Source organism: Stomoxys calcitrans, chromosome 5 (genome assembly GCF_963082655.1).
Source record: "Stomoxys calcitrans chromosome 5, idStoCalc2.1, whole genome shotgun sequence".
Classification (NCBI taxonomy): Eukaryota; Metazoa; Arthropoda; class Insecta; order Diptera; family Muscidae; genus Stomoxys; species Stomoxys calcitrans.
In genome coordinates, this window is record NC_081556.1 from 128167639 (window position 1) to 128182631 (window position 14993).

The window sequence follows — 14993 nt, forward strand, 5'->3', positions numbered from 1 at the left end:
TATTTCGAAATACATTCTAATGTACTGGTCATCACTGTCACTTGATTGGAAACGATAAAGACTTAACATTATATTTCGAAAGGCATTTTACAATCCACCAAAAAAACTGAAAAAGAAACGCATCAGTTTTCTTTATCTTTTTTATATGCTCTATCACTTACAAGATGTGCTTTGGCAATATATGTTGGATGTTCTGGGTTGCGTATGTGTAACATGGTTATGTGTATAACTCATACGCAATGGTGGCAAATATAGAACACATTCGTTTGCACTACAGATTTCAATGAATTCAATGAAATTCAAATGAATTTTTTTCAAAGAACTAAATTTCAATGAAATTTTCTCCAAAAAGACTAAATTGCAACAAAATTTTCTCTAAAACAAAATTTCTACAAAATTTTCTCTAAAACAAAATTTCTACAAAATTTTCTCTAAAACAAAATTTTAATCAAGTTTTCTCTAAAAACAAAATTTCTACAAAATAATCTCTAAAGACAAAATTGCATCGAAATTTTCTCTTAAATTTTAGTTTTTTCCCTTTCGAGACGAGCTCAATGATCGGAGATGGCAAATGGAAAAGGAAAGCCAAAGATAGCAACACACACCAACCACTATGGGACGCATTTCGTCTTTGGTTAGAAGACTTGCTAAAAAAATCCCAAAAAAATAAAATGTAAAATTTTACGTAATTTTGTTACAGTGTTTTTGACCTTGAAAATGACCCTGAATTTTTACGCCAAAAAAGATTTGGTTTTTGCGATGTTTTTCATAGAAAACCTAACATTATTCCTTCATCTAGCACCACTACGAAAAGAGTTTTTCCTCACGCATTCAACGGTGTCTGAAAAATTGTGAAGTTTGTCAAACTAAGGAAGTTACAGCAATTGCAAACTCACGTTGGTTTTTTCTCAATTTTTTGGATATTAATTTTGCGATTTTAAAGCAATACTCTAAAGTTTTCAAGGAAAAAGTATTGCTTCGTCCAGCAACATTACGGAAAGTGATTTTCTTCACGAATCCAACGTTTTCCTTAGAATTTTGAAATTCGCAAAACTAAAGATGTAACAGCAATTCCAAACGATTTTTTTTGCAATTTTTCAAATATAAATTATGCGATTTTGAGCTTGTTTTTTTAAGAAAAAACATAGGAGTTGCACTAGACCGAATTGATTGTCATAATTTTTAATACTGTATACTCAACTCGAAAAATTTTTTCGCATCAAAAATTAAATATTTTCATAAGGGGTTAGCCTTGCTAAAAAAAATTCCAAAAAAATAAAATGTGAAATTTTACGTAATTTTGTTTATTGTACGAATCGTTTTCGAATTTCGAACTGCGGAATGCTGGAAAATTATCGAAATTCGAAAAAATGAAGAAGTTACAGCGTTTTTGACCTTGAAAACGACCCTGAATTTTTACGCCAAAAAAGATTTGGTTTTTGTGAAGTTTTTCATAGAAAACTTTACATTAGTCCTTCATCTAGCACCACTACGAAAAGAGATTTTCCTCACGAATCCAACAGTATTTGCAAAATTGTGAAGTTTCCAAAACTAAGGGAGTTACAGCAATCGCAAACTCACGTTGGTCTTTTTGGTGAATTTTTTGGATATTAATTATGCGATTTTAAAGCAATACTCTAAAGTTTTCAAGGAAATAGGAAAGAGTATTATTTCGTCAAGCACCATTACGGAAAGGGATTTGCTTGACGAATCCTCAGAATTTTGAAATTCGCAAAACTAACGATGTAACAGCAATTTCAAACTAACATCGATTTTTTACCATTTTTCAAATATTAATCATGCGATTTTGAGCTTGCTTTTTGAAGAAAAAGCTTGGGAGTTGCACTTATCCGATTTTTTTGGCATAATCTTCGATACTGTATACTCCACTCGAAAAATTTTTTCGCATCAAAAATTGACAAAAAAATGCAAAAAAAAATAAAATGTGAAATTTTACGTAATTTTGTCTATTGTACGAATCGTTTTCGAATTTCGAACTGCGGAATGCTGAAAAATTATCGAAATTCGAAAAAATTAAGGAGTTACAGCGTTTTAGGCCTTGAAAACGACCTTGAATTTTTACTCCAAAAAAGATTTGGTTTTTGTGAAGTTTTTCATAGAAAACTTTACATTAGTCCTTCATCTAGCACCACTACGAAAAGAGATTTTCCTCACCAATCCAACGGTGTTTAAAAAATTGTTAAGTTTGCAATACTAAGGGAGTTACAGCAATCGCAAACTCACGTTGGTTTTTTTGAATTTTTTGGATATTAATAATGCTATTTTGAAGCAATACTCTAAAGTTTTCAAAGAAATAGGAAAGAGAATTGCTTCGTCCAGCACCATTACGGAAAGGGATTTTCATCACGAATCTAACGCTCTCCTCAGAATTTTGAAATTCGCAAACCTAAAGATGTAACGGCAATTTCAAACTAACATCGATTTTTTTTACCATTTTTCAAATATAAATTATGCGATTTTGAGCAGGTTTTTGAAGAAAAAACATAGGAGTTGCACTAAATGGATTTTTTTGCCATAATCTTCGATACTGTTTACTCAACTCGAAAAATTTTTTTGCATCAAAAATTGACAATTTTCAATTGCCAAAAAAAAACGCAAAAAAATAAAATGTGAAATTTTACGTAATTTTGTTTATTGTTCGAATCTCCTTCGAATTTCGAACTGCGGAATGCTGGAAATTTTTCGAAATTCGAAAAAAAAGAAGAAGTTACAGCGTTTTTGACCTTGAAAACGACCTTGAATTTTTACGCCAAAAAATATTTAGTTTTTCCGATGTTTTTCATAGAAAACTTTACATTAGTCCTTCGTAGCACCACTACGAAAAGAGATTTTCCTCACGAATCCAACGGTGTTTGCTAAATTGTGAAGTTTGCAAAACTAAGAAAGTTACAGCAATTGCAAAGTAACGTTGGTTTTGGTGAATTTTTTGGATATCAATTATGCGATTTTAAAGCAATACTCTAAAGTTTTCAAGGAAATAGGAAAGAGTATTATTGCGTCAAGCACCATTACGGAAAGGGATTTGCTTGACGAATCCTCAGAATTTTGAAATTCGCAAAACTAACGATGTTACAGCAATTTCAATTTCAAACTAGCATCGATTTTTTACCATTTTTCAAATATTAATCATGCGATTTTGAGCTTGTTTTTTGAAGAAAAAGCTTGGGAGTTGCACTTATCCGATTTTTTTGCCATAATCTTCAATACTGTATACTGAACTCGAAAAATTTTTTCGCATCAAAAATTGACAATTTTTATAAGGGGTTAGCCTTGCCAAAAAAATGCAAAAAAAAATAAAATGTGAAATTTTAAGTAATTTTGTTTATTGTTCGAATTGTTTTGGAATTTCGAACTGTGGAATGCTGAAAAATTATCGAAATTCGAAAAGATGAAGGAGTTACATCGTTTTGACCTTGAAAACGACCTTGAATTTTTACGCTAAAAAAGAGATTTGATTTTTGCGATGTTTTTCATAGAAAACTTTACATTAGTCCTTCATCTAGCACCACTACGAAAAGAGATTTTCCTCACGAATCCAACGGTGTTTGCGAAATTGTGAAGTTTGCAAAACTAAAGAAGTTGCAGTAATCGCAAACTCAGGTTGGTTTTTTTTAATTTTTTGGATAATAATTATGCTATTTTGAAGCAATACTCCAAAGCTTTCAAGGAAATAGGAAAGAGTATTGCTTCGTCCGGAATCATTACGGAAAGAGATTTTCTTCACGAATCCAACGGTGTTCTTAGAATATTGAAATTCGCAAAACTAAAGATGTAACTGCAATTTCAAACTAACATCGATTTTTTTACCATTTTTCAAATATAAATTATGCGATTTTGAGCATGTTTTTTGAAGAAAAAACATAGGAGTTGCACTAAACGGATTTTTTTGCCATAATCTTCGATACAGTATACTCAACTCGAAAAATTTTTTCGCATCAAAAATTGACAATTTTCATAAGGGGTTAGCCTTGCCAAAAAAAAACGCAAAAAAATAAAATGTGAAATTTTACGTAATTTTGTTTATTGTTCGAATCTCCTTCGAATTTCGAACTGCGGAATGCTGGAAAATTATCGAAATTCGAAAAAAAGAAGAAGTTACAGCGTTTTTGACATTGAAAACGACCTTGAATTTTTACGCCAAAAAATATTTAGTTTTTGCGATGTTTTTCATAGAAAACTTTACATTAGTCCTTCGTAGCACCACTACGAAAAAAGATTTTCCTCACGAATCCAACGGTGTTTGCAAAATTGTGAAGTTTGCAAAACTAAGAAAGTTACAGCAATTGCGAAGTCACGTTGGTTTTTTGAATGTTTTTTTTTTATTAATTATGCGATTTTAAAGCAATACTCTAAAGTTTTCAAGGCAATAGGACAGAGTGTTATTTCGTCCAGCACCATTACGGAATAGAATTTTCTTGACGAATTCAATGGTGTCCTCAGAATTTTGAAATTCGAAAAACTAAAGATGTAACAGCATTTTCAAACTCACAAAGATTTTTTTACATTTTTCGAATATTAATTATGCGATTTAGAGCTTGCTTTTTGAAGAAAAAACATAGGAGTTGGACTTTTTCCAATTTTTTGCCATAATCTTCAACACTGTACACTCAACTCGAAAAAATTTTTTCGCATAAAAAATTGAAAATTTTCATAAGGGGTTAACCTTGCAAAAAAAAGCAAAAAAAAAATAAAATGTTAAATTTTACGTAATTTTTTTATAGTTCGAATTGTTTTCGAATTTCGAACTGCGGAATGCTGAAAAATGATCCAAATGAAGGAGTTACAGCTTTTTAGACTCTGAAAACGACTTTGAAGTTTTTTATGTTAATAAATTATACGATTTTGAAGCAATACTCTAAGTTTTCAAAGAAATAGGAAAGAGAATTGCTTCGTCCAGCACCATTACGGAAAGGGATTTTCATCACGAATCTAACGCTCTCCTCAGAATTTTGAAATTCGCAAACCTAAAGATGTAACGGCAATTTCAAACTAACATCGATTTTTTTTACCATTTTTCAAATATAAATTATGCGATTTTGAGCAGGTTTTTGAAGAAAAAACATAGGAGTTGCACTAAATGGATTTTTTTGCCATAATCTTCGATACTGTTTACTCAACTCGAAAAATTTTTTTGCATCAAAAATTGACAATTTTCATAAGGGGTTAGCCTTGCCAAAAAAAAACGCAAAAAAATAAAATGTGAAATTTTACGTAATTTTGTTTATTGTTCGAATCTCCTTCGAATTTCGAACTGCGGAATGCTGGAAATTTTTCGAAATTCGAAAAAAAAGAAGAAGTTACAGCGTTTTTGACCTTGAAAACGACCTTGAATTTTTACGCCAAAAAATATTTAGTTTTTCCGATGTTTTTCATAGAAAACTTTACATTAGTCCTTCGTAGCACCACTACGAAAAGAGATTTTCCTCACGAATCCAACGGTGTTTGCTAAATTGTGAAGTTTGCAAAACTAAGAAAGTTACAGCAATTGCAAAGTAACGTTGGTTTTGGTGAATTTTTTGGATATCAATTATGCGATTTTAAAGCAATACTCTAAAGTTTTCAAGGAAATAGGAAAGAGTATTATTGCGTCAAGCACCATTACGGAAAGGGATTTGCTTGACGAATCCTCAGAATTTTGAAATTCGCAAAACTAACGATGTTACAGCAATTTCAATTTCAAACTAGCATCGATTTTTTACCATTTTTCAAATATTAATCATGCGATTTTGAGCTTGTTTTTTGAAGAAAAAGCTTGGGAGTTGCACTTATCCGATTTTTTTGCCATAATCTTCAATACTGTATACTGAACTCGAAAAATTTTTTCGCATCAAAAATTGACAATTTTTATAAGGGGTTAGCCTTGCCAAAAAAATGCAAAAAAAAATAAAATGTGAAATTTTAAGTAATTTTGTTTATTGTTCGAATTGTTTTGGAATTTCGAACTGTGGAATGCTGAAAAATTATCGAAATTCGAAAAGATGAAGGAGTTACATCGTTTTGACCTTGAAAACGACCTTGAATTTTTACGCTAAAAAAGAGATTTGATTTTTGCGATGTTTTTCATAGAAAACTTTACATTAGTCCTTCATCTAGCACCACTACGAAAAGAGATTTTCCTCACGAATCCAACGGTGTTTGCGAAATTGTGAAGTTTGCAAAACTAAAGAAGTTGCAGTAATCGCAAACTCAGGTTGGTTTTTTTTAATTTTTTGGATAATAATTATGCTATTTTGAAGCAATACTCCAAAGCTTTCAAGGAAATAGGAAAGAGTATTGCTTCGTCCGGAATCATTACGGAAAGAGATTTTCTTCACGAATCCAACGGTGTTCTTAGAATATTGAAATTCGCAAAACTAAAGATGTAACTGCAATTTCAAACTAACATCGATTTTTTTACCATTTTTCAAATATAAATTATGCGATTTTGAGCATGTTTTTTGAAGAAAAAACATAGGAGTTGCACTAAACGGATTTTTTTGCCATAATCTTCGATACAGTATACTCAACTCGAAAAATTTTTTCGCATCAAAAATTGACAATTTTCATAAGGGGTTAGCCTTGCCAAAAAAAAACGCAAAAAAATAAAATGTGAAATTTTACGTAATTTTGTTTATTGTTCGAATCTCCTTCGAATTTCGAACTGCGGAATGCTGGAAAATTATCGAAATTCGAAAAAAAGAAGAAGTTACAGCGTTTTTGACATTGAAAACGACCTTGAATTTTTACGCCAAAAAATATTTAGTTTTTGCGATGTTTTTCATAGAAAACTTTACATTAGTCCTTCGTAGCACCACTACGAAAAAAGATTTTCCTCACGAATCCAACGGTGTTTGCAAAATTGTGAAGTTTGCAAAACTAAGAAAGTTACAGCAATTGCGAAGTCACGTTGGTTTTTTGAATGTTTTTTTTTTATTAATTATGCGATTTTAAAGCAATACTCTAAAGTTTTCAAGGCAATAGGACAGAGTGTTATTTCGTCCAGCACCATTACGGAATAGAATTTTCTTGACGAATTCAATGGTGTCCTCAGAATTTTGAAATTCGAAAAACTAAAGATGTAACAGCATTTTCAAACTCACAAAGATTTTTTTACATTTTTCGAATATTAATTATGCGATTTAGAGCTTGCTTTTTGAAGAAAAAACATAGGAGTTGGACTTTTTCCAATTTTTTGCCATAATCTTCAACACTGTACACTCAACTCGAAAAAATTTTTTCGCATAAAAAATTGAAAATTTTCATAAGGGGTTAACCTTGCAAAATAAAAACCAAAAAAATAAAATGTTAAATTTTACGTAATTTTTTTATAGTTCGAATTGTTTTCGAATTTCAAACTGCGGAATGCTGAAAAATGATCCAAATTCGAAAAAATGAAGGAGTTACAGCTTTTTAGACTCTGAAAACGACTTTGAAGTTTTTTATGTTAATAAATTATACGATTTTGAAGCAATTCTCTAAGTTTTCAAAGAAATAGGAAAGAGTATTGCTTCGTCCGAAACCATTACGGAAAGAGATTTTCTTCACAAATCCAATGGTGTCCTCAGAATTTTGAAACTCGCAAAACTAAAGATGTAATAACAATTTCATATATATTCTAGATCGTCATGAAATTTCAAGTCGATCTAGCCATGTCTGTCCGTCCGTCCCTCCGTCTGTCGAATGCACGCTTACTTTCGAAGGAGTAAAGTTAGATGATTGACACTTTGCACAAATATGTCTTATTAATGTGGGTCAGTTGGGATTGTAATTGAGCCAAATCGGTCCATGTTTTGATATAGCTGCCATATAAACCGATCTGTGGTCTTGACTTCCTGAGCATCTAGAGAGCGCAATTCTTATCCGATTTGTCTGAAAATTTGCACGAAATGTTTTGTTATTACTTGCAACTACTGTGCTAAATATGGTTTAAATCGGTTCATAACCTGATATAGCCGCCATATAAACCGATCTGTGGTCTTGACTTCTTGAGCCTCTAGAGGGCGCAATTCTCATCCGATTTTGCTGAAATTTTGCACGAAATGTTTTGTTATGACTTGCAACTACTGTGCTAAGTATGGTCTAAATCAGTCCATAACCTTATATAGCTGCCATATAAACCGATCTGGGATCTTTACTTCTTAAGAACCTAGAGGCCGCAATTCTTATCCGATTTTGCTGAAAGTTTGTACAACGGTTTCTTCCCTGACCTTCAACATACATGCCCAATATGTTCTTAATCGATCCATAGCCTGATACAGCTCCCATATGAACCGATCTCCCGATTATGCTTCTTGAGCCCCTACAAGGCGCAATTCTTATCCCAATGGACTGAAATATTACCCAAGAACTACTACTATGTTCTTCAACATTCAATTCACTTATGGTCCTAATCGAACTATTACTTGATATACCTCCAATAGCATAACAATTCTTATCATTTATTCCCTCTTTGCCCAAAAAGAGATACCGCGCAAAGAACTCGACAAATGCGATCCATGGTGGAGGGTATATAAGATTCGGCCCGGCCGAACTTAGCACGCTCTTACTTGTTTTCACACATCTTCTCCGAACAAAATACCAGCCAATATGATACACATACAAAAATATTACCAAAATTAATTAAAATATATAGTGCACCCTTTTTCTGTTTCTATATAGATTATTAAAATAGGAAAAAATACTTTTCCGGCAATAATGACTAAAACCCTGATATGAACTCTTGTTTGCAGTACACATATAAAACAAAGCATGTTTACAAAGAAAAAATCACATATAAACTAAAAAATCTCTGATATAAAAAATATATAGTACATAAATTTTGAAAATATATGTTCAACCGAAAATACTTTATGAAATAATTTCTGTTTTAGGGATTAAATAAGAAAAAAAAATGGAATAAATATTATGGCTATAGTGCTTCATATGACCAAGTTCATTTTAATAAACAAATGTTATCGATAGTTGTTATTTAATTCCGATAAGAAACAACGTTATATTTAGTATTGGTGAAAACAAAATGTGTCACATGTACGCTTAACCATCAGTCATGGCTGAAACATCAAAATCATTTGATTTTTTTTTTTCGATGAGTGGCGTCTATCAATTACCTTTTACAAATAATGTGTAATCATTAATTGACAGATGTTGAGAAACACATTGTGTACCAAATAGAGTTATAAAATGATAAGTAAAGTTTGAAAAATGAAATAAAATCAAAGAAAATAAAAAATTGATGTACCGTTTTTGGCAAAAGCTGTAATCAACAACTACACACGTTGAGTACGATCATGATGTGCCGTCTAAAAAGACCATTAGAAGTCAACACTGAAAAGAACGAGTTATCGGATGTAATAGCACGGCATCGATAACCATCCAAAGCTAATTTGCAATTATTATGGGGAGTTTACATGATACATCATGACTTCAAATTATTATGATATTTTAGATTTTTGAGGTCAATCGGTTAGCTTCTGTACAGAAATGTATTATCATTACTAGGCAAATGGTAAATATTACTAGGCAAATGGTGATTTATATGGGAGCTGTATTAGGATATAGACCGATTCAGACCATAATAAGCACTTATGTTGATGGTCACGAGAGGATCCGTCGTACAAAATTTCAGCCAAATCGAATAATAATTGCGACCTCTAGAGGCTGAAGAAGTCAAGATCCCAGATTGGTTTATATGGCAGCTATATCAGGTTATGAACCGATTTGAACCTTATTTGGCACAGTTGTTGGATATCATAACAAAACACGTCGTGCAAAATTTCATTCCAATCGGATAAGAATTGCGCACTCTATAGGCTCAAGAAGTATATCAGGTTATGGACCGATTTGAATCATACTTGACACAGTTGTTGGATATCATAACAAAATACTTTGTGCAAAATTTCATTCAAATCAGATTATAATAGCACCCTCTAGAGGCTCAAGAAGTCAAGATTCAAGATTGGTTTATATGGCAGCTATATCAGACTATGGACCGATTTGAACCACAGCTGTTGGAAGCCATAAACACGCCATCCAAAATTTCAGCCAAATCGGATAAGAATTGCGCCCTCTAGAGATTCAAAAAGTCAAGACCCCAGATCGGTTTATACAACAGCCTATCACATTATGGACAAATTTCAACCATACTAAGCACAGTTGTTGGAAGCCAAAACAAAACACCTCATGCAAAATTTCAGCCAAATCGGAAAAGAATAGCGCCATCTAGATTCTCAAGAATTCAAGACCCAAGATCGGTTTATATGGCAGCTATAGCAAAACATGGACCGATATAGCCCATTAACAATCCCAACGGAGCTGCTCTAATAAGAAGAATTTGTGCAGGATTTCGAGCAGCAAGTTTTACTCCTTCAAAAGTTGGCGTGCTTTCGACAGACAGACGGACGGAAATGGCTAGTTCGACATAAAATGTCATGATGATCTAGAATATATACTTTATTGGGCCCTAGACGAATATTTCGAGGAGTTACAAAAAGAATGACGAATTTTGTACACTCCCATCCTATGGTGGATATATAAAAATAACAGAGCATTGTATTCAAATTTTTTATAAAATTTTCATATCATACATTTTTCGATAAACAACATCAATAAATTCGATAAATTTGGATTATCAAAAATTTCAAAAAATTTTGGTAAACTTATTTGGAAAAATTTTAAAGGTAACACTTTTATTAATTCGAAAAAGAATAGTAAAGCATTGTATTCAAATTTTTTTTATAAAATTTTCATACCTTTCATTTTTCGATAAACATAATCAAAATTTTCGATAAATTTCGATTATTAAAATGGTGCCACATTTTCTATTTTTAAAAAAAGTTTGTAATTACTAAATAAACATTTTTCGATTAACCAAAACTATCGATTTAAATAAACAAAATTCAACAAGTTAAATTTATCGAAATTTTTAATCATTTATATTAATTTTATCTATCGATAACTTTTTTTATCAAAATGAACTTATGCCATTGAGGCTATATATATGGAAAAAACAAATATTGTCCAATACACGATAAATTAAATTTAGGTAACAAAACAAATATATATTTATATCACAAGACAAGGAAAATGGTGCAGCTTTAAACAATTATATTATAGGCAAATTGAATACTTATCGAGAATTCCATTTTGTACATATATACATATATCGATACAGAAAACAATTAAAAAAAACAATGCAACGTATTTATAAAAATAGACAAAATGTATTAGGGCCTAAGAAGATTAAAACGCTTTACTAAAAACCAGAATATCTTTAGAGTTCTATATAAGAAAAACAAAAATAAATAAAGTATAAAAATTTATTAAAATTAAATGAAAAAAAACATACACTACAGTTCATAGAACTTTTTTGTTGGCCACATATTTTCATATTAGAGGCCATTTAAAACATTAGAGTGCATTTAAATAAAACATGATGATAACAGAAAATGAAAAAAAAAATATTGCTACCTATTTTTATTCTAAAATTCTCACTAAATATAGTTAATTTATATAAAATCACTTAAAACAATATTAAAAAACTTTTTGCATATTTTTTTGTTATTAAAGTCCATTAAAAGAGAAAAAAATGTATATAAAAGAATATAAAAAATTTTACACATAAAACAACCGGATGAGAAACAAGATAAATCTCATGGCAACTAAGAACACAAGTTAAGCTTGGCCAGGCCAAACTTTTAATACCCATTAGTATAAATCCACATAAGTATAAAATCCCAATTATATGACACATGCAAGGTAGCTGACACAAAGTGTTACCAATTCAAAAGACCAATTTTTTTTTTTGTAAAATTATTTTTTATTGATTTAAGTGATAAAAATGTGTGGAAGTACTCTAAATGTCAGAATCCATTCGCTTTTGCTCAAAATTACCATCTTTTGCACCGACTATTGCTCTCTCTGGAGGCCACCGTGGCGCAGATGTTAGCATGTCCGCCTATGACGCCGAACGCATCATATCAAATCCAGGCGTGAACATCAGAAATTTTTTCGGCAGTGGTTACCCCCTTACTAATACGGGCTACATTTGTGAGGTATCCAGCCATGTTAAAACTTCTCTACCAAGTGGTGTCGCTATGCGACACGCCGTTCAGACTAGGCATAAAAAAATGAGTTCCATTATCATGGAGCTTAAATTTTATTCCGACTGCACTCATTGATATGAGAGAAGTATCCCCAGTTCCTTAATGGAATGTTGTAGTAGTGTTGCTCTGAATCTGCAAAAAAGAATCGAATTGCAAACTACGCAAAGTGATAAATTTCCGAACGTGTTTTCGGACGAGAAAAATTTCTCATTTGATACAAAATAAACCGTATTCTGCACGAGATTGGTCAGTTTTGATTTTTCAGTTTATATGAGCCCAATAAATTTATTCTAGAAATCGGTTTAACATATAGGCAGCTTATCATATTTGATTTGGATCGTATTTGGCAAGTATGCCGATGAGTCTAATGCTGTTCACATTGCGCACTTTAAAATTCGAAGACTAATCAAAAAATAAAACAAATTCCATAAAATTTAACATTTTATTTTATTGGCACTTTTTTAGCAAAGGGGTTAACCCCTTCAAAATTTCAAATTTTTGATGCGAACATTTTTTTTTAGTTTAGTATGTAACATTGAAGTTTATGACAAAAAATGAGGTTTGGCGCAACTCCTGTGTTGTTTTCTCTAAAAACAAGCTCGGAATCGCATAATTGATATTCAAAAAATGCATAACTGCAATCCATGTGAGTTCGAAATTGCTGTAACTTTCTTAGATTTCCGAACTTCAAAATTCTTAAAACCGTATAGGATTCGTGAACCAAAGCTCATTCCATAATGGAGCTAACTGAAGCCAATCTTTAAGGTTTGCTTTGAAAAATTCGTAAACATCTATTTATTTTGGGCCAAAAACTTTCAAGGTCATTCTTAAGTTCGAAAACGCTGTAGCTTCTTAATTTTTTCGAATTTCGAGAATTTAAAGGCATTCCGCAGTTTAACATTCGAAGACGAATCGTAAAATAAAACTAATTCCATTATATTTAACATTTTAATTTTTTGGCATTATTTAGCAAAGGGGTTACCCCCTTCAAAAATTTAAATTTTTGATGCGAAAAATTTTTTTGAGTTTAGTATGTAGCATTGAAGTTTTTGGCAAAAAATGAGGTTTGGCGCAACTCCTGTGTTGTTTTCTCTAAAAACAAGCTTGGAATCGCATAATTGATATTCAAAAAATGCACAACTGCAAGCGATGTGAGTTCGAAATTGCTGTAATTTCCTTAGATTTCCGAACTTCAAAACTCTGAAAACACTATTGAATTCGTAAAGTTAAGATCTTTTCATAACGGTGCTAGCTGAAGCCAATCTTTAAGGTTTGTTTTGAAAAATTCGTAAAAATCTATTTATTTTGGGCCAAATTTTTTTAAGGTCATTCTTAAGTTCAAAAAAGTTGTAACTCCTTAATTTTTTCGAATTTCGAAAGTTTAAAAGCATTCCGCACTTTAAAATTCGAAGACGAATCTTAAAATAAAACTAATTCCATAAAATTTAACATTTTAATTTTTTGGAATTTTTTTTGCAAAGGGGTTACCCCCTTCAAAATTTCAAATTTTTGATGCGAAAAATTTTTTTGAGTTTAGTATGTAGCATTGAAGTTTTTGGCAAAAAATGAGGTTTGGCGCAACTCCTGTGTTGTTTTCTCTAAAAACAAGCTTGGAATCGCATAATTGATATTCAAAAAATGCACAACTGCAAGCGATGTGAGTTCGAAATTGCTGTAACTTTCTTAGTTTTTCGAAATTTAACATTTTGAAAACGCTATTGTATTCGTGAAATAAAGCCGTTTCCATAATGGTGCTAGCTGAAGCCAATCTTTTAAGTTTGCTATGAAAAATTCGTAAAAATCTAGTTATTTTGGGCCAAATTTTTTCAAGGTCATTCTTAAGTTCGAAAACGCTGTAACTCCTTAATTTTTTCGAATTTCAAAAGTTTAAAAGCATTCCGCATTTTAAAATTCGAAGACGAATCGTAAAATAAAACTAATTCCATAAAATTTAACATTTTATTTTTTTGGCACTTTTTTAGCAAAGGGGTTACCCCCTTCAAAATTTCAAATTTTTGATGCGAAAAAATTTTTTGAGTTTAGTATGTAGCATTGAAGTTTATGGCAAAAAATGAGGTTTGGCGCAACTCCTGTGTTGTTTTCTCAAAAAACAAGCTCGGAATCGCATAACTGATATTAAAAAAATGCATAACTGCAATCTATATGAGTTCGAAATTGCTGTAACTTCCTTAGTTTTTCTAACTTCAAAATTCTTAAAACCATATAGGATTCGTGAAGCAAAGCTCTTTCCATAATGGTGCTGAATGAAGCCAATCTTTAAGGTTTCCTCTGAAAAATTCGTAAAAATCTATTTATTTTGGGCCAAAAATTTTCAAGGTCATTGCTAAGTTCGAAAAGCTGTAACTCCTTAATTTTTTCGAATTTCGAAAGTTTAAAAGCATTCCGCACTTTAAAATTCGAAGACGAATCATAAAATAAAACAAATTCCATAAAATTTAACATTTTATTTTTTTGGCACTTTTTTAGCAAAGGGGTTACCCCCTTCAAAATTTCAAATTTTTGATGCGAAAAATTTTTTTGAATTTAGTATGTAGCATTGAAGTTTATGGCAAAAAATGAGGTTTGGCGCAACTCCTGTGTTGTTTTCTCTAAAAACAAGCTCGGAATCGCATAATTAATATTCAAAAAATGCATAACTGCAATCCATGTGAGTTCGAAATTGCCGTAACTTTCTTAGATTTCTGAACTTCAAAATTCTGAGAACCGTATTGGATTCGTGAAGCAAAGCCCTTTCCATAATGGTGCTAGCTGAAGCCAATCTTTTAAGTTTGCTATGAAAAATTCGTAAAATCTATTTATTTTGGGCCAAATTTTTTCAAGGTCATTCTTAAGTTCGAAAACGCTGTAACTCCTTAATTTTTTCGAATTTCG